General features: G+C 42.6%; 1 protein-coding gene and 1 long non-coding RNA gene across 5 annotated transcripts in view; one reads left to right on the top strand and one right to left on the bottom strand.

Moving 5' to 3' along the window:
- LOC121487247 overlaps positions 1-25,245 on the bottom strand; it is a 43,920-nt gene extending 18,675 nt beyond the window's left edge. For all 3 annotated transcript variants that reach the window (XR_005986807.1, XR_005986806.1, XR_005986808.1), the window contains exons 1-2: positions 25,074-25,245; positions 22,910-23,009 (exon numbers count right to left, since the gene is read on the bottom strand). This is a non-coding gene — a long non-coding RNA (uncharacterized LOC121487247). The remainder of the gene's footprint in view (positions 1-22,909; positions 23,010-25,073) is intronic.
- LIFR (LIF receptor subunit alpha) overlaps positions 1,843-25,820 on the top strand; it is a 238,596-nt gene continuing 214,618 nt past the window's right edge. For both annotated transcript variants that reach the window (XM_041748764.1, XM_041748761.1), the window contains exons 1-2: positions 1,843-2,028; positions 12,344-12,436. The gene's annotated coding sequence lies outside the window, so the exon portion shown is untranslated. The remainder of the gene's footprint in view (positions 2,029-12,343; positions 12,437-25,820) is intronic.

Genomic DNA, 25,820 nt, shown 5'->3' with positions numbered 1-25,820 from the left:
ACACAATATTGGATCTGGGAAGAGTTGATGATAGCTCAACTAAGAATTACAAAGTGGGTTTGAAACTTCCTGTGGGAGCCCTGGGTTGGCCTGTGTTCCCACTCCGTGGACACTGTGCCAGCAAACACATCTCCTTTTCATTTGTCAGCATTCTGCTTCTAGTTAGAGACTGGGATTCCGGGCAGTGGGAGAGCCGGGCGCTGCTTGCTATGCAGGTCCTGCACTCCCGGCGTCTCTGCACACACGCTTTGGAGGTGCTTCTTGTTGTCCCAGCTACCTGGGCCGGGCTGGCTGTGTTGCAGGAGCAGGTGGTGCCTGAGGACAAGCCCTTGTCTTTCCCCAGTGCTGCATCCCTATTACTACCACTTCCCCCCATATTTTTTGGGGGGGGGCTATTTCCTTCCTCTCTTTCCCTGTAAGCTTGCCTGGGCTACCACCCCCCTTCACAGATCCAAACAGTTAAGCACTCAGGTTCTGTTCCCCTTTCAGGAGAGATGTGCTGGGGGGCGGGCGGGCAGATGGGAGGGGGCATGAAGGGGCCTCCTGGGGTGCTGGAAATGTTCTCTATTTTGGTCTGAGTGCTAGCTGTATGAGGGTATGCATGTGTGAACACTCATCGAGCTATACATTTAAGATTGGGCACTTCATTGTATATGTTATATCATTAAAAAGAAGAAGAAGAGAGAATCTAGAATCGGCAGATCTGGGTGTGAATCCATTTGGGGTTGCATGATCTCTGGCTCTTGCCAAGCCTCCGTTTACCCCTATAAACAAGGATATATAAATATCCTAAAGTGTATGGATAGATAGATAGACAGACAGACAGATAGATCCATGAGAGTATGACATGAAATACAAAGCATTCAGTGTGTAAAACGCTTGGTACAGGGTTAGTGCTCAACAGTAGGTTGCAAATATCATCATTGTTGTTTGAGAAACTTATTCTGTGAACATGGTAACAGATGCAAATGTTTTGAGTTAACATCCCTCCACATACTGGAGCATCTGGACACCATCTTTCAGGGCCTTAACTCAAAGGTGAGACTAACAGTGGGGATTTTAGACACTGAGGCAGGCCAATAGAAGAAAACTATTGGGCAGGAAGCCTGTGGGTGTTCTTTTTTTTTTTTTTTAATTTTATTTATTTATGATAGTCATACAGAGAGAAAGAGAGAGAGGCAGAGACACAGGCAGAGGGAGAAGCAGGCTCCATGCACCGGGAGCCTGATATGGGATTCGATCCCTGGTCTCCTGGGCCAAAGGCAAGCGCCAAACCGCTGCACCACCCAGGGATCCCAGTTCTTTAAGTTACACCAGCCGGGCAGCCCCAGCCACCTGACCAGCCCGCCCAGGCCTCACCTGTGTCTCACACCCATTATAGCCATGTGTCTTGAATCCTGGAGGCAAATTCTGATGAATTCGTTTTTGGCAAATAAACTCCATTCATATGCAAAATATAAACTTCTGATCTGTGCGCCCTGACACCAATGCTGAGAAAGGCAGCTGTGACTAGTGGCATTATTTCAGCTCCATCCTGGAAAACGAGAGCCTTCCCGATTCTTTTTCTGCCCTCATTAAAATCTGTTTCACTATGACCAGGAAATGGAGGAGACCCATGGTATTTATTGCTGACCTCTACTTTGCTTGTAACTACTTAGAAATCCATCGAAGTACAGGGTCAGAGCCCTGTGAGGTCTTCCTGGTTAGCTGAGTGAAAACCCTTCCCTTTGCAGACGAAGCAGGAGGAGAGGCAACCTGTACAAAGTTCATTCATCTCCAACGAGGATTTATTCAGCTACTGTGTGCCAGGATTTGTGGTAGACCCTAGATTACATAAGCTGGCATGGAAAATTTCCTCTAGCTCTCTTCCAGAGTTCTCTGCAGCCAGACTGTAACTCAGATCAGTACCGCCTGCTACGCATTGATGCTTCAGGAGAACAACAATCTAGATGTCGCTGAGTTAAATCATCAAGGGAGAAGGAGGGGTGCTGGCAGCTGGCACTGCACACCACACAGGCTTATACACAGGTAAGAGCCTGTGCCCTGAGTGGGCTGGGGGGATGCTGTGTTCACGGTTGCTTACCTGCCTCCCTCTTGGGATCTCCTCCGATACACAGAGCTTTTAGGGGCATCACCTTTGTTCCCTGACTTCCTGCGTTTTAGGCTACTCTGGATAGCCCTTCCTTTCTAGATTCAACTACCTGAATGTGCTAGAAAGAGAAATGGAAGACACAAGGGGACCGGCCCTTCTCCAAACTCCCTACACCGTGGGCCTGAAGCACTGGCTATGGAGCATTAAACCCAGTGCCTTTAAACGAGTAACCTAAGCTAGAGAAATGGGCCGGGGCCATGGCACCAGTGTGTTGAGGGCTGTGGCAAAGTGTTGAGGACCCATTGTGATGGGGTGAACCATGCCTCTGGCACCCCTGGTGGGCCCCATCTTCCAGCCCTCTTTCCTGGCTTGTGGGCTCCTACCGCTGGTCCCCTGGCTACTTCCTGAACATACTAGCTTCTTCATGCCTCTTCTACCTTAATATCTTTGTCCTTGTTGCTCACTCTGCCTGGAATTAGCTTTCCCCAGCAACTGCAGAGCTGCTCCCTGGTATCACTCATACCCCTGAGAGGTGTCCTCCAGGTGGCCTATCTAAAATAGCTCAACATTCCACTCTGGTTTTGCCCATGACTCTGTTTTATTTTATTTTTATTTTTTTATAGTCCTTCCCACCACCTGATACTCTAGTATATATTTTTGTTGGTGGTGATGTTGTCCGTTGTCTGTCAGCTCCAGAGAAGCCTGGACTTTGGTTTGTTTCACCCCCTGCCATCAGCCCAGTGTCTGGAACACAGCCTGGATCCTGGTGATTATTCATCAAACATTTGCTGAATGAGGAAATGAAAGAAATCATGGGGGGAGATAATTTAGACTCGGGAAAAGCTTCCTGACAGAGATGGCCCTTAAGGCAATGGGATAAAACGTGGCTCAGGTAAGGACAGGGAGTGTGCAAGTGTTTTGGGCAGAAGACACAGCATGTGGGAGGCAGAAGAGGAAGACGGACCCTGGAAAAATTGATAGGGAGTTCAGACTCGACCCTACAACATAAGGAAGCAAAATGGTACAGCCCTTTTGGAGCACAGCTTGGCAGTTCCTTATACAGTTGAATAGGCATTTGCCACACAACCTAGAAATATCACTCCCGGGTATTTACCCAAGTAGATTGAAAACTTACTTTCACATACAAAAAACTGAGTTTCTATGACAAGCTTTATTTTTAATCACAAAAGAGATCTGTTTTCTATTTGGAATCCTGTGGTGGTTCCATGACTGTGTCTGTCTGTCTCAATCAGGCACTCAAGAGAGTGATTTTTACTGCATGGAAATGACTCTTTAATTCAAAGAACTATGGGAAACCACTGGAGTGTTTTCAGTAGCACTGTCAGATCTGTGTTTCGGAAGGATTACTCTGGCAGGGGGACAGCAGGAATGGACATGGGAACCATCGAGAAGTCAAGAAGTGGACCACATGAGAGATGACCGCAGCCTGGACGGTGCTGGCAGAAGCAGGGGTGGAAGAAAGTGAGAATTTGAGACATAGATAGAAGATGAAATCAGCAGGCCTTGGTAATTCATTGGATATGGTGAATGAGAAAGAGGGAGGCGCCAAGAATGATGCTAAGAAATTTGGCTCAGGGAGACCTGGGTTGACAGTGGTATCATCTGCCATAAACACATAGGACTTTGGAGGAGGAGGAGCGGGCTTTGGGAAGCACACAGCATGAGCATATATGAGCTAACAGGGTGTCGTATACATTGAGAGTACACATACTGTTTTCATTGGTTTAGTTAGTTTGTTCTGTTGTATCATAGCATGGTGACACGGACCTGAGTGCTTTATTCTAGGGTCCTCTTTGCAGCCACAACCAAAAATCCACCTGTCTTGTGGGTTACCATTGAGACTTTATGTTCTGTAGCATCAAAATACTTTCATCTTGGTGCTGCCATTTGGCTCTGTAAGACATCACGTCTACTCAATTTATGTGGGTGCAGCTATATGATTAAGATAGCTACTTAAGCTAGAGGGTGGACCATTCCGCATGCTGAATTTTCAAGGAAATATATATATATCAAAAAATTCAAAAAAAATCAGTATGTGAGTCCTAGAACAAAGAGCTGTCTCCCTCAGAGAGCCTTTAGCACCTGTGCATGGATGTGGCCTGGGTGGTTTTGCCTGTAGAGAAGGACGGGCTTCCACATTCTCCTCTGCTTTGTCAGCTCCTTCCATTCCCTGGCCTCGATAAAGCTGAAGTGTGTATCTCCGGCCAAACCACCTTCTGCTGTTTTCATGTGTCCTCAATTCCGTGTGGTCTGGCCTGGCAAGGAGAAACTTAAACTGAATGAGTGTGGTTCACGGCCTGGGGATTATAGATTTCTTTCAGAACATCTAAAACTCTGAAACAATGTTATACCATTGATCCCCAAAATATTCTTGTGAACTTAGTTGGAAATTCTTGCCTGTATTTATGACTAGGGAAGCTGGAATAAAGAGACATTCATTCCAGTCAAATCAGTTTAGATTCTAAATGGCAGAGTCTTGGTTCCTTAATCTTCCCCAAAACATCTTACTCTTGCCTTAGAGACATGTTGCAACTCTATGGCCTTTCTAAGTGTCAAATTCAATGAAATTGCTTCTTAATGGTCGCCTCTTGGTGGGTGGGTTTGCAGGATGGTTTTGAGGTTCTTTATGGTCATCCATGTTCTGGTTTTCCCATAATAAGCATGTGTTACCTTTATAATTGGGAAGAAAATGAAAGACACTTCATTTAACAACCGTGTGCACAGTAGGAAACCATTTTTAAAGACAAATGTACATATGAGATTACATATCCAAATGTTAACAGCAGTCATTGTGTCTGGGAATATGGGTGATTTTGCTTTTTTTTCTAGTGCTTTGCGTTTTTGTTTTGTTTTTTATGACTACTCTTCTGTAATCAGAAAAAAAATACAAACTATTCTTTTAAAAATGCCATGCAGCCTTCTTCTTCCCAGTTAATGCAGTAAGACTGTGAGGGCAAGGAGACTGGGCATTGGTTCTGACCCCGGATGTGCCTACCCTAGTGATGCGAGGCAAGTTGCATCCAGTGCAATGACTCATCTCCATGGCTTTAAAGAGAGGTCATAATATTAGCCCAGTGTACCCCCCTCGCCAACCCTCGCCCCCTTCAGAGTCAGATTCCAGTGATCTAATGCGTATGAGGGCCCTCGGAAGGAAGGTGTGCTACCGCGAGAACTGTCGCTCCATAAATACTATGTCCAATATTATTAAGGGAACATGCTGTAATTTGAAGGCACATCATTTTTATTTTGAGGGAACAGGCTAAATCACAGTTATTAAACCAATCTGCTGTACTTTGGCACTTCTTGTGCTGGCTGATGTCACGTCAGAGTGGAAGTGGAGGTTTGTCCCTGTACGCCCAGATGTCCTGTCACTGTGTAAGGGTCAGGCAGAGGGATCTGGCCAAGAGCTCTGGGGGTGCAGGAGGCCCAGGTGCTGCTGGCTCTGGGACAGGGCTGCCCCTGTTGGCCGGACAGAAGCCCAGCTCGAACAAGGATTCTAGGAAAGCTGCAGCAAGCCGCCCCTCTGAGTCTTGTTGGTTGCCCTGCCTGCATCTTCCACAGACAGACCGTCAGACCCTCTGGCCAGCGAAGCCCGGCTCTTGGCTGCACAGTGACAGAAAATCTATGGCTGAGTAAGACGGCTCCATCAGGGGATGGAGAACTAAAACATCGTTCTCTTCCAGTTAAAAGTCACGTAATTATCTGTGTTCAGTCATAGAGTTTTATGGCCACAATGATTCACACAGATTCTCTATAAGAAGGAGGAAAAAATGACATGAAAAGAATGGCTTATAGGTCAACCTGTTCAGATGGAAAAGATTCTACATCTACGCCCAGAGAGAAAGAGAGATCTATATTTTTTTGAATGTGAAGTTTCACCAAGCATTTAAAATATATATTCTCTTGATATGTCTCTCCCTTGGTCTCCCCAGGGATGGAAATAGAAATTAGTCTGTGAATTCAACTGAATTCAAGTTTCTTCTAAGAAGCAGCTAAGCACTAGTGGACGAGGGGATGGCTGCTTTCAAAAGCTCATATTCTGATACCCCTTTTGTTAAGGCATCTTTGTTGTTAAATGATTGGTATTTTGGTGGAACTGAGGGTCCTTGAACCACTTTTCTATTTTATACCTGGCTTCTTTTTCCATAGGCCTAAAAGAAAAAAAAAAAAGCATTTCCTCCACTTTTCAAGCGATTTTAGGAATTGTCCTATGATTAGAAAAGACAAAGCTTAAGCTTATAAATATTAAAACTGAATGTTGGAAAACAGCTTGAGGTAATTTGCTCAAATTTAATTCCTTAATTGATTACTTAATTTAATTACAGGTTTTCTCCTTGTGTGTCTAAGCAGGGCTGTATTTCAACCAGCCTGGAGAGGTAGCCAACTCTCCTATTTTTTGTAGCACGATATGAAATAGCATGGTCCCATTGGCTCAGGCTTCAAAGTTGAGGACAGTGGGTGCTAGACCATTAGCAAGACTTGCTAAGAAGTTGGAATGAGTTTTGCCATCCATAGCGTATCACCCATCCTCACCTACACATAACGAAGGCAATAACAATACTGAAAAGAAGATTAGTGAGAGAGAATTCCTCTGAGCAGAGTATTTCCTCCTATCCTCCTTTTCAAATCAAATGTGTGATAGGAGCTGGAAAAGGATTAAAGATATGGGGTGTTGACCACCCAACCCCAAACTAGTTGCTTGCATTGCTACAGAAACCCAAGATGGCCAAGGATTCAGAGAGAACTCCTGGGCAAGTTTGAAACAAGTATTCTCTAGAGTTGGCAGGGCACAGAACCAGTAAAATCTGGAGGGGAAAGATTGATGGAATTTTCCCCAATGGCAGGGTGAAGAGAAGGGCTGAAGGAACCACAAAAAACACTTCCATCTGTCATGGGCAGGGGTGCATTTCATCTTGTCAGCTGTGGGTCAGGGGGGACACCTCAGATGAAAGCCAGGCTCTGGTTTCCTTGAAAGGACCCCACCAAAAGGGTCAGCCGGGAGATACTTATCTGTTCAGAAAGATGTCCCCAGCAAGGAGGTCTCCAAAAGACCAATAAGAGTGAAGTGTGAAAGAAAAAGGCACGATTCACCAGGTAGTAGGCATCATGACCATATTGCTACAGGGCTGATCAAGTATAACATTTTGCCCCTTTACCTCTCCTTCCTCTCCCCGAGGAGTTAGTTCTGGAGGAGTTAGAAGCAGCAGAGTAAGTCTGGAGGAGAGGGTGTTTGGGGGTAAATATGGAACCGATCAATATCCGCTTCCCTTCCCCAGTGTATTTGAGCTTGGGTCAGGCCTGAATGGGGTAGGAGAGGAGCTTTGAAATACATGAGAGACTGAAGTTTTGTGTTAGAGGAACTGGGCTTTTTCATACCTGAAAAATGAGACATCCTTGATTTCTGAGGAGGGGCCAACCCCTCAATATTTCACTTATCTGAGCAAGGATTCCAGAGAAACGTGTCTTTGCATCCTGTGGTTTTATGAGCAATTTTGGAGACGTGCAGTCTTGGTATTTGACATATAAAATCTTTCCCCTTATTTATATAACATACCCCTCAGCAGACCTCTATCTTTGATAACCTGTTCTAACCTAGGTTTTGAAGAGCTCCTCTGTTCTACTCACTCTGCAGAGATTTGGATGGCAAGAGCTATTTAGATGATCTAGAATGTAAAATCGAGAGCTCAAAAGGCAGGCCTGTTGAAAGAGGAGATACAGTAGTTGTGAAGCATGACTAGGGGGGCTTTCTCTGAAAGGCTGGGTTGGTATTTAAAGTACTCTTAGTATTTGGTAACTTGGAGCACAGTGATTAAGACATCTAACTCTGAGCCTGGTCCTGTCTCCTCCTGACCGTATGATCTTGGGAAAATTGTGTAGCCTCTCCATGACTCAATTTTCTCCTTTTTGAAATGGGGATAGTGATAGGTTCCTTACCTCATAGAGTTGTGAAGATTGAGTTAACAGGTGTGAAGTGCTTAGAATAGTGTCTCGTAGCCTGATATTTATGTTAAGGTGGTTTAGACCTACACTGTCCAATACAGTAGTCACTAGCCACAGGTGGCTACTGAACGTGTGAAATGTGGCTGGTCTGAGTCGTGATGTGCTAACATATAAAGTGCACACCAGAATTGGAAGACTTAGTACCAAAATGAAAAAAAAAAAAAAGTGAGCTATCTCATTACTAATTTTTCATGTAGATTATCTAATCTGAAAATTTTTGAAATAATTTGAATATTTGGAATATAAATATTCAAATAAATATAAGTTAAATAATTAGGATTTATATCATAATTTGAAATATTTTGGACATATTGAATAAAATAAAATGTATTGTTAAAGTTAATTTCAGGGCAGCCTGGGTGGCTCAACGGTTTAGTGCCGCCTTCGGCCTAGGATGTGATCCTGGAGACCCAGGATCGAGTCCCATGTCAGGCTCCCTGCATGGAGCCTGCTTTTCCCTCTGCCTGTGTCTCTGCCTCTCTCTGTCTCTGTGTCTCTCATGAATAAATAAATAAAATCTTTAAAAATAAAATAAGGTTAATTTCACCTATTTTTTAACCCTTCTAAATGTATCTACTAGAAAATTTAAAATTATGTGTGTGGCTTATGTTCTATTTCAATTGGTTAGTGCCAGTCCATCCCTAGCTCTGGTTGCTTGTTCTCAACTGTCTTTTACAGGTGGTAATTTTCTTATTCATCCTCTAATGGAATGTTTATGGGGTAGTGAGCCTGTACCAGAGCCTGGATACATGAAGGTTTAGCATTGCATTGCCTGCTCCTTGAGCCTGGGATGGGGGTCATGTGGAGTAAGGAAGACCCCATAGTCTGGGTCTGGTCTGCTAGCCTTACTTGGATCCCAGAATGGTAGTTAAAGCCTTAACATGTCAGTAGCAAATAATCAGAATCCAGTACCTCTGTCTTAGTAGATGTCTCTGCTTTCATTGGGTTGGGAGGTTTCATATCCATGAAGCACTCAAGTAGGGTAATTTCCTCCTGACTCAGTTGAATGTTAACTTGAAAATTTAGAATTCAGGGGCACCTGGGTGGCTCAGCAGTTGAGCGTCTGCCTTTGGCTCAGGGTGTGATCCTGGAGACCCAGGATCGAGTCCCACATCAGGCTCCCTGCATGGAGCCTGCTTCTCCCTCTGCCTCCGTCTCTGTCTCTCTCTGTGTGTGTGTGTGTGTCTCCCATGAACAAAAAAATAAAGTCTTTAAAAAAAAAAAAAAAAAGGAAAGAAAATTTAGAATCCAGGGAGGTATGCTTGAATGTAGGATGTGCATTTCCTAGTCATTGAGCAAGTCACCTAACCTTTTGAAGCCTCAGTTTCTAGGTCTGTAAGATAGGAATAGTGATACCTGATTGTGTATCTCACAGAATTGCTATAAGGAGCAAATCAGAGAGTGGGCAGGTTTGATGTATGTGGACCAGATTCTGGGATGAGTTCCTGAAATGACCCCCTTTTCGGGAGCTGCAGAAACTTTGGCTCTGAATGACTGAAATATCCCAGAGGGCATCCAATGGCTGGTGTGGCTGGTGAACTATTCTTCTTCCCTTTATTGAATGTCTCAACATAAAGTCTCCAGTAGAATATAGGTCAGAACATCTGTTATGGTTTAATTAACTTAAATAAGTGCCTATCTGACATTTAGGTGAGTATGATAATCACCCCTATGGGTTTGTTTTTATAGCTATGCACACTTTTCATTCTTAAGAGTCCCAAGGAACAAAATGTTATTGGCATCCTCTCCAGAAACAAAGAACAGCTGCATTTGTTTGGGACATTTCCCAGGCTGCTCCTTCCTCCATGTGTGAAGGATGCTGTGGGTCTGTCAACCCCACAGCGAAGAGGGAGCTCGAGTTCTCACCACTCTCCTTAGCCAGCACTCATGCAGCTGCTGGGGACTCCATGGGGGGTATTCCACTGTGTTTTAAACCCCCATGGGTAAGGAGATCTACCTGCATTCTTCTTTCCTCTAAAGCACACAGTGGTGACATGGAACACCGGTGGAGGAAAGTTCTGGAATGTCCCTGCTTTTACCAGCTCTGATCTCATTCTGACAATTGCCGCCATATATAAAAGGACTAGACTATTAAGGCTGTAAGAGCCTTGAAAGAGTTGAGTGGGTCTCAACTCTGGCTGCCTGTTAGAATCTCCTGAGGAGATTTTTAAAATGCTCAGTGCCTAGTCAGCCTGGATCCTGATACTGATTTAATTGAATTGGAACAGGCTCCTGGCAGTTGGTGCTTTGTGAGCACTCTCTAGGGTTGAGAACCACTAATCTGAAGTCAGGGCTAGAGCCACGGTCTCATTTCCTCAGGCAGATAGTTGAAGATAACATGGCTTTGGACACAGACATCTTTGAATTTTGAATTCTGCTGCATTTACTCATTAATTGAGGCCTTGAACAAACTATTGAAATTCTCAATTTCCTTGCTTGTAAATGGGAAAAAACAACACTTAAAAAATTTTGGGTGAAATTAAGTGTGAAGACATTTGTCTGTTTTCTGCACTCATTATAAATAAGCGACTTGAGGATAAGGACCATCTAATAATGAAAATAATGCTTAATTGAACTACTAGAATGTGTCAGACCTGGCAAGTACTACATTTGAATTATTTCACTTAAGCCTCCCAAAATGACTATGTAGGTTGAAGAACAATTTCATGGGGTGCCTGGTTGACTCAGTCAGTAGAGCATGTGACTCTTGATCTGAGATTTGTAACTTTGAGCCCCGTGTTGGGCATAGAGATTACTTTAAAAAAATATTTTAAAAAAAGAACAATTTCTTTTTTTTTTTTAATTAATTTTTATTGGTGTTCAATTTACCAACATACAGAAAAACACCCAGTGCTCATCCCATCAAGTGTCCACCTCAGTGCCCGTCACCCATTCCCCTCCAACACCCGCCCTCCTCCCCTTCCACCACCCCTAGTTAGACAATTTCATGCAATAAAGCAAAAAGACAAAGATAAGTTAATTGTGTATGCCCAGGATCTCACAGGCTACAGCAAAGTCAGAATTTGAACTCATCTTTCTAATGCGTTTGTTATCTTAATTGATACACCGTAATGTCTCCCTAGCCTGTGCTAAATGTTGTTTCCCTAGCCCCTAGCACAACGCCTGCCACGTGGAAGGTACTCAGTAAATACTCAATAAATGGATAAAAATTAAAATATGTAAATGAATGAAGTACCTAGCTCCTTGAAGACAGTGTTATCGCTCTGTTCATCAGTCTTCTCTGCTAACACTAGCAGATAAAAAGGATCTATCTTCAACAGAGGCAATATGCAACAAGAAAAATTATAATGTGCCTTCTATTATTGCCATGACAAAATGAGAAAGTAGACTAGCGACAGATCAATCCTATTCTTTCATATACTATCAGGCAGGATATGATTTTAAGTTGGAGCATGTTGATAGCTCCAGATCAGAAAAGCAAATATCAATTCATGCTAGTTTTAGAGTCCTGTTAATCTTCCAAATTGTTATTTGGACACTAGCTGTCAGCATATTTTATGTATTTCCTACATGTCTCCTGAACACAGCTGTGCTAAAACTCTGAGGGCTCATTTTAACACACGAGAGCAGCTTGGAAGAGTCGGAAATGCACGATATGTGGAGTCAGCAAGCCTGAGTTCAGGTTTTGGCCATTCACTTACCAGCTGTGAAGCTTTAAGCCCAAGCATCTCAAATGAAATATTCATGCCCTAGAGGTTTGAGACATTATGCTGGAAGGTCTCAGAGATGCAGAATAAACAATGCATTCATTCATTTATTAAGCAAATATTTATTGAATGCCAGGCATTGTGTTTCAAGTGAAATGAACAAGACAGATAAGGTCCCCATTCTTATAAAGTCTTAGATTCTTCAGAGAGACATAAGTTCAAATACAGATGAACACTATTAAAAAGAGAGATAACATGAAGTTACTTTTTAAAGGCCTGATAACAAGTTTATTTTAAAAGGCTTGGTAACGTACTATTATTAGTTGCCTACCTAGAATTCACTTTCCCCTTTCTATTGGCTTGCTGTGTTCAATCAGATGTCTACTGTTGCCACATACCACCCATGGGATGGGCACTGGTTGGCTTAGGCCAAATATATTCATTTCCCATTGGTTTAGGGCTAGTCGTGTAATCTAAACAGTCCAATCAGCATTCATCTTGGGACTCTGGCATGCAATCCTGGTATCAAAGTCATTTTTATGGCTTTTCTTCTTAACACCAGAGGATGAAGATGTGAAGATGAACCTCTGGGGCCATTTTGCTGCTAGGATGGGAAGAGCTTGAGGATTAAGCCAACATGAAGAGAAGTGAGCAGGTATGTGGACCCCACTCTGGGGCTTGCCTTATTCTCTGAACTTCAAGGTATAAAGCTAATAGATCCTTTATTGCCTAGCTGATATGAAGCAACTCTTCTGTTTCTTATACCATAGAATTCATAACTGATATAGAAATTTGGTTCCAGGAGTGGGAATACATTAAAATACAAACCCTAAAATATAGATTTGGCTGAGTAGAAGTGATGAGATAAATGGCAGTGCCCTGTTGGGAGTCAGGACCTATAGGCGTATCAGGGGAAATGGTAGGAACTATCCAGGATCATTGATTACAGAAAGGTCCTACAATAAAGACACAGTATTAAGATAAGTGACCGATCTGAAGGCAGAGAAGAAAGGAAGTGTGATTTTGCTTCAAAAGGCCCTCTCTGAGTATGGACTGCGATCAAGATGACTGGAATCCAGCAGTGTTACAAAGACCAACTACCCTACTCCAAGTGAAGGTTCACACAATGAAAGACAGGAAGTAAGACTGGGATAAAAGACAAGCCGAACCCCTTAGGCCAATCCCCAGTACTTCCTACTAAATGGTCCTCAGCTGACAAACCACATAAGAGCATCTGTGCTGGAGCCTGAGGTCAGGAGGCAAATAATTCCTCTCCAAGTTATTGTCAGAAGCTGTCCAGAAACAGAAGCCCACACAAAAATAGCAGCCATTACACTGAAGCTTTAGGGGACGGTCATATGACAGGGACCTGTTGTTAGACAATCTAAAGTCCAAGACTCAAGTGCAATGACCAGAGACAGGCTGTCTAAAGTTCCTCACCTATGGAAGTGATGAGTGAAATATCTTGATGGTAAATAAGTTTATGAAGGAGCTATTTGCCAAAGAAACCCCAGCCCTGGACCACCACAGTCCATGACTGCTCAACTCCTATGGCAATCTCACACTCTGAAGTCACACACACAGGAGGGGGTTATGCAGCTCCTGGGAAGGGATACTTCTCTAGATATGTCAATGAACAAAAAACCTTCAAGAGAAGAAAACCAGAGCCTGCCAAATTGATTAAGCAACTCCTCCACCGTCAGAGCATTATCAAAACAGGAGGCTGAGAAGCAAAAAGCATATCCTTGGTACCAGCATTTCCAAGCCAGAGTCCTGATTAGATTATTTAAGTCATGTTCACCTCCAAAGTCACATGGAGAGTTCTGTTTTACATGTATTATTGTCCAGAATATGTCTGTGTTCGTGTGTGTGTGTGTGTGCGTGAGTGTACATGTGTTTACCCAATTCTCTTTTATACTTGAGATTTCTTTCATTGTAGTCATCCTTAGTATTTCTCTACTATTATGTATTGGATGTGTTGGTGACTGATACATTTGTCTTTGCCCTGCTTTAACCAACCATGAAGAGCTACATCCAGATGGGAAGAAGAAGGTTTCCTATCCCCTAGAAGTCCTGGACATGGAACTAGATGCAGTATTGAATGATACTTGGGTTGTGTATTTGGGGGGACATAATGATTGTATTTTAGGTAGATATGGTTGGGCATTTTTAAAAATGCATGTATGGGAAGAGGGATGTATATAGATGTTAGGTAGTCTATATTGTCTCAAACATCAGGCTGGCTATACCATTTATATGACTTTTTTTTTTTTTAGTAGTAGTAGTAGTTTAAACATTACTACCAAAACTTTGAAACTTTGTATAACAAATTAAGCAAAATATATTTTCATAGATAACTTGATTTCAGGCTCTTTTCAAATAATCATGCTTGCTGATTCATTGGATCTGAGTTAATGTTCGCCTGACTTTTATTACATCATGAAGATAAATGCTATTTCATTTTTGACTCAGATATAGCCATTAGTCACCAAATTCCTAACATTGTTCTTTGAGTTTAATGGCAGTTTAGATCAATCACCAAACATATGAAAATGCAGAGACATTCCGCATTTATTGCTCATTTCTCAGAAACCTGATGGGCTCTTGGTTTAGAGATTGTATCATCTCTTCCAGAGTCATCTATCCCATAATCTGATCACCTGGGACACTTAAAATACTGATGCCTAGATGCTACTTCCAGAGATTCAGATTGAAATCTTATGCAGCAGGACCTAGATTAGACTTTCTTTCTTTTTCCTTTCTTTATGAGCAAATAGCAGACAAACCCAAATTGAGGGCCATTCTATAAAATAACTGACCAACACTCTTTAAAAATGTCAAGATCGTGAAAGACAAAGGAAAACTATTCTAGATTAAAGGAAACTAAAGAGACATAACAACCAAATGCAAAGTGTGATCCTCCCTTAGGTCTTGAACCAGAAAAAAGACATTAGGGGAACAATTGGTGATCTTTGAATAAGGTCTGTAGATTAGTAACAGTGTTGTAGCAGAGTAAACTTCCAGATTTTGATCTTTGTACAGAGGTTGTGTTGGATGTTAACATCTGGAGAACCTAGGCAAAGATTACACAAGAGGTCTTTGTACTATATTTGTAACATGCCTGCCAGTGAAATCGCTTCAAAATGAAAAGCTCAGTACTTTTTAAACTACACTTTAAAATATGAAAAAAAAAATCCTCAGACTTTAAAATGTTAAAATGTTTCCATGCCTCCCCTTCTTTAAAATCTTTCCTGACCCCTTAACTATCATAATTCCATACTTACCTTTATGTCTTTATCCTAATGGTTTCTGTTATGAGTCAGAGGTCCATAAACTGGCGGTGTGTGGGCTAAATTGAGCTTCAATCCTTTTAGGTTTGGTTGGCACAAAAGTCTTCCTATCCTTGAAAATTTGATTTGTCACAGCTCCCAACTACTCTATATTGTCTCAAACATCAGGCTGGCTATACCATTTATATGACTTTGTTGTTGTTGTTGTTGTTGTTGTTGTTGTTGTTGTTTAGTAGCAGTAGTTTAAACATTACTACCAAAATTTTGAAACTTTGTATAACAAATTAAGCAAAATATATTTTCATAGATGACTTGACTTCAGGCTCTTTTCAAATAATCATGCTTGCTGATTCATTGGATCTGAGTTAATGTTCGCCTGACTTTTATTACATCATGAAAATAAATGCTATTTCATTTTTGACTCAGATATAGCCATTAGTCACCAAATTCCTAACATTGTTCTTTGAGATTAATGGCAGTTTAGATCAATCACCAAACATATGAAAATGCAGAGACATTCCGCTTTTATTACTCATTTCTCAGAAACCTGATGGGTTCTTGGTTTAGAGATTATATCATCTCTTCCAGAGTCATCTACCCCATAATCTGATCACCTGAGACGCTTTTAAAGTACTGATGCTACTCCCAGAGATTCAGATTGAAATCTTATGCAGCAGGACCTAGATTAGGCTTTCTTTTTTCCTTTCTTTCGTTCTTTTCTTTTCTTTTTCCTTTCCTTTTCTTTTTTTTTTTTTTTTAGGTTTCCCAGATGATTCTAAACATGCACCTAGTTTTGAGAACCACTGATTTGCCTTGTTTATGTTTGAGGTGATTGAGCACCTATTGTCTTAGGGAAAGGGTGTAAGAGAATTTTGGTTAACTTGACAAAGTTTATTTGTCAATACCCCTTGATACGTAGGGCAGCTCACTGAAAAGAAAGTGTATGTTAAAATTTCCTGGGGAGCTTGTTAAGTGTGCAGATTCCAGGGTCACACCCTGGTGGATTCTGATTCAGTGTTTCCTGCACACCATGCTAATTACCTATGAGCTCCTCTGTAGAAAGAAGACCTATTGCTCTCTCTGTTCAAAGCGTTATTTCTGAATTACTTGTCCTGACCCATTCATTCCTCCCACTACTTAGCTTCTTCTTAATCCCACAAACTTCCAAATGTGTTGCTCATGCTCTAATTTTCATCATCACCTTTCTCATTAGGCTTAACTTCTGGCATTTTCTTCTTGGCTCCTCATTAACCAAAGTATGATCTCCCCCTGTGAATTGACATTAGTTTGTCTTGGGAAACTGCCCACACATGTGCGCCTCTTCTTCCCAGATATTTCTCTGCTTCAAAGGTCCTCTCCCAACTTCCGTATGTTGGATTTACCCCTAGTTATACTCTCGTCCCTATTTGGATTTACCCCATTGTACTCACTGGGTAAAAAGCCACCTTAAAACTCGATGGCTTAACACAATAAACATGATTGTATGGGATAGCTGGCTGTTTGGACCAGCTGCACTGGAGTGGGTCTAACTCTTATCTTTGAGACCTCACCTGGGATGGCTGGGACAGCTTGGGGCCTCTCTCCACCTGACCTCTCATTCTCCATTAGTTCTCTGGACTTCCTCATATGGTGGTGGAAGGGCTCCATGGAAAAAGCAAGAAAGGGCCAGCCCAAATAAACAACTGTTTCTTTAAGCCTCTGCTTGCATTTCATTTGCTTATGTCCCATTGACCAAAGTCAGTCACATGGCCAAGCCCAAAGTCAGTGTGGGAAGTGGCTACCTGAAGGCATGAATTACTGGTGCCCTCTACTACAAAAATAGACCATAGCCTTCCCCCTAATTCCAATTATTCATGTTCCTGTCATATGCAATATTCCTTCCCTCCGAGCATCCCTACGGATCTCATTCACCTGTAGCATTGGCTCAAAGTCCTGGGTCCTGAGATTTCTTTTCTTTTTTTTTAAGATTTTATTTATGTATTCATGAAAGACACACAGTGAGAGGCAGAGGGAGAGGGAGAAGCAGGCTCCCCACTGAGAGGGAGCCCCAGGACCCCGGGATCATGACCTGAGCCAAAGGCAGATGCTCAACCACTGAGCCACCCAGGTGCCCCTGGTCTGAGATTTCTATCAAGTCCAAATGAGGACAAGTTGCTTGGCAGTGGCTCCTTTGAGTTCAGAACACTGTAATTGGACGAGACAAATTATATGGTCTGCAAACACACTCAACAAACATTGAAAGATCGGGCCAGGACAATCACAGTAAATATTTCCATTCAAAAAGGGAATTAAGAGAAGATACATAGCAGGCACTGATTCATAAGAATTTTGGAACCCTGCCAGGCATGTGTTGCCAGGTCTTCTTATTCTGAGAGCAGGACCCAGTTCTGTCCCTGGGAGTAGCTTCCCAATCCATTGTTCCCTATCACTCTTGGCGCCTGTGGCCTGGCTCTTGGCTTTACCTTCCTTTTTTGCTTGAGAAATAGCCCGTGTTGGCTTCTGAGTAGCTTTCTGAGGTTGCTTTTGCTTCTTACAAAAAAAAAAAAAAAAAAAAGTTGGGAGCCCAAAGGCCACTTCGCAGTTTGTGAAACCACAGCCCCTTTTTACTCTAAGCCAACTATCTATTTTTTGTTGTTGTTGTAGTTTGTTTGCTTTTAATTAAGAGTCTATTTTTTTTACAGAATAGTTTTGGGTTCACAGCAAAATTGAAGGGAAAGTGCAGAAATTTTTCATCAGCCCTCTCTCCTACACATGCATATCCCCTCCATTATCAGCCTCTTCCACCAAGTAGTACATTCATTACTATCGATGCACTTGCATGCCAGGATCACCCAAAATCCATAGTTTACAGCTCACTCCTGATGTTGTACATTCTCTGGTTTTGGAAAAATGTATAACAGTACATACAATCATTATAGCATCATGCAGAGTATTTTCAGCTCCCTAAAAAACCTCTCTGTTCTGCTTATTCATCCCCACCAAACCTTGGCAACCACTCATATGTTTATCGTCTTCTTAGATTTTCCCAAGTGTAGCTGTGTTGTGATTTATTTTTTTTTCAGTACAACTCTCTTTAAAATGTCATAGGTGTTCTATAATTGTCACTTCAGTTCACTACATGCTCCAAAACCACATTCATAAATTCTTTTTGAGACTGGTGTCTCTCTTCTTTGGGCATGTCTGGCTGCTACGAAGCAATGTCATCAAGATTCTTAGAAGCTCTTTTGTCAACCTGATGTTCTACTGGAAACCACCTTGTAAAACTCAAAACCCAAAATTCAAGACTAAGTGGGGGGAAAAAAAAAAAAGAATGGGAAGGGATTGTTTCTGCAAGGGTTGCCACATAGAAAGGGACCAGGAATTTGCGATGGAAAGACCTAGGACACGAGGTTCTCACCAGACACGAGGTAGATGAGTCGAGCCTGATAAAAGGCACCTGACTGGGCAAACAGCCACAGTTTGACAGCTACTGTCCCAATGTATATTCAGTTTCCCGAAGTACTTTTTTACTTAAGATCTTTTATAAGTATGTGTTTGCAAGTTATTTCACGGTATTCGTCATATGTGATTTTTTAAAAAGATTTTTATTTATTTATTCATGAGAGACACAGAGAAAGAGAGGCAGAGGCACAGGCAGAGGGAGAAGCAGCCTCCATGCAGGGAGCCCGATGTGGGGCTCGATCCCAGGTCTCCAGGATCACGCCCTGGACTGAAGGTGGCGCTAAACCACAGAGCCACCCGGGCTGCCCGGCCATATATGATTTTAAGTGGCTGGTTGGTTCTCCGTCAAATGAATGGGTCATCATTTACCATTGCCTTAGAGCACCTCATTTAGGCAATTTTGGTTTTCTTCTGTTAAAATAACTCTACTGTCATCATTTTTATACATTTTTTCTTTTAAATTCATTGATTATGATGCGTTTTACAAACTTTGAAGAACTGAATCACTGGTAATAGTATAGAAACATACTCGAGGGGATGCCTGGGTGACTCAGCGGTTGAGTGTCTGCCTTTGGCCTAGGGTGTGATCCTGGAGTCCCGGGGTGTCCATGCAGGGAGCCTGCTTCTCTCTCTGCCTATGTCTCTGCCTCTCTCTATGTGTCTCTCATGAATAAATAAATAAAATATTTAAAAAAAAAAAAAAGACACATACTCGAGGCAAGTGAACTAAGAGGCCCATGTTTTCTAGAAGGATTGTACCAATTTATTAGTCATCAGCCGACCTGTTTCCCTGAGGACTTATTATCATTGAGTTTTGTTGTTTTTCTTTCCTATTCAGAATTTAGCCAACAAAATGGCATCTCATGGTTTTAATTTCCATTTCTTTAACTTCTAAGTAGACAAGGATTTTTCCTTTTGTTAAATTACTCAAATTAATTTTTCTTGTGTGACCTCTGTTCCAATTGTAGAGTGCAAAATTAACATTAGGCTTGGCAACAAATGACAAAAACAAAAACAAAAAAAACTCAAACAATAGAAAATTTAACAGTGGCTTTTTTTCTTTCTCACAGAAAAGAAGTCTGGGGCAGTCAGTCCAGTGCTGCCCCTGGCACTCCAAGCTCTCAGATCCTTTATTGCTCAGATCTTCAGATTGAGCTCCTCCTCATGATTTGCATTCCCTTTGACAGTAAAGAGATGGGTGTGGGGATGGGATAAATCAATTCCCTTGAAGGATGTTTTCTAGAGGGTGCAACCACTTGTGTTTATATCCCATTGGTCAGCAATTAGTTTCATTTCCAAGGGGGAAAAAAAAAAGAGAGAAGAGCTATCTCATTGGCCAGCAGCCTCTGCCACACACAGCAAATCTCCATCTCCCATCAAGGCTGAGAAAGTAGCAGCTCTGGGAGGAGAAGGTGGCGCAGTTTGGCAGGGGAGTAAATGTGGGAAGAATGCCAGGGCTCAGGCTGGCACAGAGATGGGCGTGCAGTGGTGGGAAAATGCTACCCGTGGGAAGTTGGCTTCCCTCTCATCCTGGACCCTTCCCAGGCTTAACTCTTAGCTTTCTCTAATAGACTTTCCATCTCCTTCCCAAATTCTCGTTGGTTTTTAGGGCCCTGCTTGCCTCTTAACTCCTTCAGCAGCTTTCCCTTACCAACCCAAGTATTCATGACTCATTTGAACCTAGACACCGATGGGTTCTGTTAGGTTATCATTTCTTTTTGTGTCGTTGGCCCAATGAGACTACAAATTTATGAAAAGCAGGCATAGTACCTTACATTTTTTCAAAGGCCAGCACCCCCTATCTCTCTCCCCTTCCACATTCTCTTTTTTTAGGAATCCCTGCCCCTACTCCCAAATATCCAATTTTGAGGGGAATCATGATTAATAAATTCAGTGAACACAATTTGCTCAAGAAGGTATCAAGTGTTTATTTTGCAGAATCGGCTTTCATGTTCTTCCAGTTGGTAAATAAACTATATGGCACTAGGATAAGACTATTTGGAACTTAATAACATTATGTTTTGTTTTGTTGTTTTGTTTTGATTCCACAGATCTGTTTTATAGATAGCGCAGAACCATCAGAGGATATATTCCTGAAAATTGCTATCAGTGGCTTGAAACTGTGTATCAGGGATACATTAAGTGTATGATAAATTGGTGGATGGTGCTTGGTAATCAAGATATAACTATCCATTTCATAAAATGGGGATATTTGCCAATTTGTTCACAACTCTGTAATATGTATCAAGTGTCTGCTACCGACAAGGTACAATGTCAGGTAATGTGGGGTCAGATCTATGGAAGACTCCAGATGAACCAGACCAGAATTCTGTTCTCAAGAAGATTTTCACCTTGTAGGTGAAAAACACACACATTAGTCTAACCTTTCATTATCCCTTTACCTGTTGGCAGGTGGAAGAAACCCCATTAGCAGAAAGAAAGCATTGCTATGGGTTGATCAAGCACAAACAGGCAGCATAAGAGTGGTTCAAATCAGCCCTTGACTCTGCCCTGGGGATACCTTTCCGTCTGTGATGAGTCACCTCAGATGGGGCTCAGGAATAGTCCTGCCCTCTCTCTGGACTCCTCTTCTAGGGTCTTCTTTGCTTTTGCCTTCTCTACCCTCCTCCTGGGCCTTTCTACTTTGGTTCCTGGCTTGTGCTGAGGAATAGACATGAAAAAGCAGCTTTTCTAGTCTAGCTTCAGAGTAGTGCATCATCTATTCATTTAATAGTCATTTGACCAAATATTTTCTTAAAAATCTCCAACTCCCTCTTGCCAATATGGACTAATAGCATTATCCCAGTGTGTGATGCTAATAGAGATTCTCCTTTTTTTCTTGCCCCTATCAAGAATCATCTACACCATCTGCTTTTATATCTTACACGGATATGAAACAGAGCTCTAAGGAGAGAAAGTTTGGTTGGGGAGAACCCTGTCCTTCCACAATGGAGTCATAAGGAAGAGCAGAGAAAGTGCCCAGAGAGTGGGTAGAGATAAATGCCAAGACTGAGAAGACAGTATAAACCCAGGTAGGATGGCAGGCATCTTCAGGGTGGGGGGTGGAATCTGCATGGGTGTGCAGGGATGAAATTGGGGCATTTTTAATAATATCTCTTGTTAGGCTCTGTCATGTTGATTATTATGTATTTTGGCTCTTACCCTACAAGAAAGGGTAGAAGGAAAAGGTGTGAAAAGTGAGGGAGGAATTGTTGATGGCCTACACTGGAAGCTGAGAGGCAGCATGGAGCCAAGAACAAGTGTGGCCTTGAAATCAGGTAAAAGGAAGACCCAAGTTCATTTCCTCTCTATCAGATATTGACCACGTGGATTTGGGCAAACTGCTTATTTCTCATGTGTAAAATGAGGATAATAGCACTGACATCACACCTAATACACTGTAATGTCTTGTTTCTCCACAGAAGTCATTAAACATTTTAAGCATACTATGCTGTAATATGTATGGCTAATGTCCTTATTAAGCAGGCTATAAACTGCACCTTGATGAAATTGTAAATGAATGAATCCTTTTATAGCTACAAAATTATTCAATAGATCACTCATCTGGACCCAGTGGTCCACTTCCAGAAAGTTCTTGACACATCTTGATATGTCAGGCTGAGGCTTGAAGAAGGAGGAACCCCTGGATTTCTGAGTCAAGGAGACCGCAGGGGTGCAGGTGCTTGGGTGTTCCTCTTCTCTGGTTGCCAGCAAGGGGGGCCCCCCTCAGCCTAAAAATACCTGCCCAGAAGCTGGGGCGGGAAAGGGCAGAAGCCATGTGAGAGGTGCTATGGGAGGAGTTTGAAATGAAGATGAGAGGATGCCAAGGAAATCCTGCTTTGCCTAGAGATGTGGCTTCAGGGCCAGTTCCTTTCCTTCTCCTTCCATCCAGAAAAATAGAACTCAAGATTAGGAGTCACCACTTTGTTCCTGCCTCCTTTCCCAGTCCTGTTCTCTGCTCGGCTACATGGCACTCCTCCAGCGGCAGGAACGGTGTCGGGAGAGGAAGGGTGATGGAGCCCAGTGGGGTTCTTAGGTTCTAATGCCCAGCCTCTCACCTACTAAGGCATCTAGCACCCTCTGATTCTGTGCTTATATCATGACCATGTTTGAGAAACCCCATCTCCCTTCCTCTGGCACTTCCTCCAGAAAATGGGCTTCAGAGAACCTTCTGAGCTAGAGGCCCAAGGTTGACTCTGCCCAGAGAACTGAGATTGTATTTGCATTTCTGGTTGGTGCCCTAGGCTTTTGCAGCTTATTGTGTCTAGAAACACTGAGATATGCAGAGTCTCTAAGAGGTGGGACAGGAGGAGAAGGAAAGAATACAGGACATGAGAACATTGGCCTATCCTCGCTTTGGTCACCCACCAGAGGCAAGGCCTTTAGAAATCATCTACCTTTGGGTTGCAGATTAGCTTCTCAGCTCCTCACCAGGCAACTCTTACTGTGCAACAATCAGGAGCCAGGATCCCAGGTCCCTGGAAGCAGGAACTGTACCTGTAGGATTGAGGGTGGGGAGGGAAGAAGAAATGAGCAACTGGCACTTGCAGGAGTACAGTTCTCGCTGGCTTGTCAAATTGAGGGCTTTAGATCTTTGGCTTGAAGGAAACAGATATTGGGGTGGGTGCGGTCAAGGGAAGAGGATGAACGGAGTGCGCCACTGGTAGGGGCACACAAAGTCCCATTAGGGAGTGTGCAGTCGTGGGTAAATTCAAAAGAATCATTTTCCAGATCCTAGTTTCCATATGTGCTTTTCTCTAAAACTGATCCCCCTGGGGGCACATCCTAGGTGCCAGGCTGGTTCTCTTCCTCAGCTCCTCTTTCCCAGTGGCCCCCTGCATTCCTCAAAAAGAAGCCCCATCTGCCCTGCGTCTGCATCTCACTTGGGCGCACTGCCTCCCACAGGAACATCTTCCAGTGCACCAAGTAAAGGGTCCACTTGAAATCTTGATGTCTGAATGTCAAGTAACATTTGGCATTGATTTCAAGTTGGAGGAGGTAAAAGATTAAGATTCAGCTTCAGGTTGAAGTAAATTATAGGGGGTATTTTCTTAAACATTTATTCAAACACATGAGGAAACAATCTTCTTTAGCTTTTACCAAAAGATTATTATGTAATATGAACGCATGCATGTTTCATTTGAGCACAAGTCTCCTGCTTGCTTCAGCTTTTCTTTACATTAAGTGGTCCTATTAATGGCTTTCGGGGCACCTGGGTGGCTCTCAGTGGTTGAGCATCTGCCTTTGACTCAGGTCATGATCTTGGGGTCCTGGGATTGAGTCCCACACCGAGATCCCCACACGGAGCCTGCTTCTCCCTCTCCTCTCTCTGTGTCTCTCATGAATAAATAAATAAAATCTTTATTAAAAAAAAATAGCTCCTCCTCTTTTTTTGCTGGTAATTTCCACAAAATTTGGTCTTATTCTAGCAATTGCTAGATGAGTATTTTTTTATGCTTGCTGATTATTTTAGAATTTAAATTATGATTATTTTATTTCACCCAATTATTTACCAAAATAAATTGCAATGATAAATCAATCTCTAATATTAACATGGAGACTCTTATGGTGATAGGAAACTTTAACTTTTTCAATTTTGAATTAATAAGATAAATATTCAATCTAGAAAAAATTTAGTATGCAAAATTTTAACTTATGTACATATTTCATAACTGAGAACTATGATATGGGGACCAGTACAAGTTTCAAGCTTAAAAGTATACTCTACTAAGATAAAATTCTGTGGGCAACATAGATGGAAATATGTCTGCAAGGAGGACTAATAAATGATGGAAAAATTTTGGCTGTTAAAAAAAATAACTTATTCATGTTTTTTGAATAGATGAAGGCGGTTATTCAATACATTTAATGGAGTGGTTTAACCGTCTTAAACGTCAATGTGCCAGAAGTTACATATTTCTCAATTACTTAAACTTGTAATAAAAATGTTAACTTAAAAATGTGAGGAGGAGACATAGTTTTTCCAAAAGTGTTAAGAGATCCCAGAACAAAGCATTTTTATAGATGCCCTTGGAGGTGGGAGGGGAATGCAAGGTGGGGAGAGAGGAATGCCAGTGCCCTGGGCAATTCTGCCTGCAGGTGGGGTTGGGCCGCTCCTCATCCCTGGGCTTTCTCTGCCCGGGTGTCAGCATCTCGGGGCTGGTTTTCCAAGAGAGGGTGAAGCAGACAGACCCTGGACCAGGACACTCCTTCCTCCAAAGTGCTTGTTCCGATGCGGGGGACTGCACGCGTGTACCCAACTAGGGTGTGCCCTGAGGCTCCTTCTGCACACAACCGGTCACAAGTCTGCAGGGGAACCAGGTGGTGCAAGGGGACAGAGCAGCAGGCAGCTAACAGCACCCCTGGAATGCTAACTAGCATCTTTGCAAAGCTGCCATTTACATGGAAAGAGATGGCATTAAAAATGCATGATGTGGAAGTCAGAGATGATTCTCTTAGCCTCTCTGGAACCCAAGGAGACTCGGAGAATAGGCTTCTCATGCTCAGGGGCCAGCCTTGGTGGTGGTGACAGCCAGCACCCCTGTCACTGACCTCACCTACCCTCTGCTGGTGCTGCGTCCTCCGTCTGCTTCATCCTCTTCTCCCGACGTTTCCCAGAGTCTCCCCACTTGCTTAGGATGTCTGCCAGCAAAGGCAGAAGGTTCACCAGGTTCTCTGGGTCCAAGGAAAAGCCGGTCCCTTTAACAGGTCTGCAGCAGCTCCAGAAGCTGTTGTCGATGGTGTCCTGGTTCTCACAGGGACAGCTGTGTCCTGGCAGGTTGCCTCGGTGGGAGGGATGGTCTGATTATTTTAAAATGTTATATTATGCTTATTTTATTTCACCCGATTATTTACTAAAATAAATTGCAATGATAAATCAACCTATAATATTAACATGGAGATTCTTAAGGTGATAGGAAACTTTAACTTTTTCAATTTGCATTAATAATAAGACAAACATTCAATCTAGAAAAAATATAGCATGCAAAATTTTAACTTATGTACATATTTTATAACCGAGAACTATGATATGGGGACTAGTACAAGATTTTCAAGCTTAAAAATATATTCTACTAGGATGAAATTCTGTGGGAGCAGGTGGGAGGGATGGTCTGATGCCCCCCAAGAAGCCCCCACAGGCAGCACAGATGGGACCCAGGGAGACGAAGGGAGTCATCATGGGACCACAGCCCTGGGGTCCCAAGCTCTGAAGGCCAAGGAGAAGGTATGAGGGTGTGAACTGGCATCTTCAGCTTATAGTTAAAATAATAACTCTTCTTAATGAAAACTCAAGTCGCCTTTATGATG

Source organism: Vulpes lagopus, chromosome 3 (genome assembly GCF_018345385.1).
Source record: "Vulpes lagopus strain Blue_001 chromosome 3, ASM1834538v1, whole genome shotgun sequence".
NCBI classification, from domain to species: domain Eukaryota; kingdom Metazoa; phylum Chordata; class Mammalia; order Carnivora; family Canidae; genus Vulpes; species Vulpes lagopus.
The sequence above is the reverse complement of the archived record's forward strand: the minus strand, read 5'-3'. Positions and strand labels throughout refer to the sequence as shown.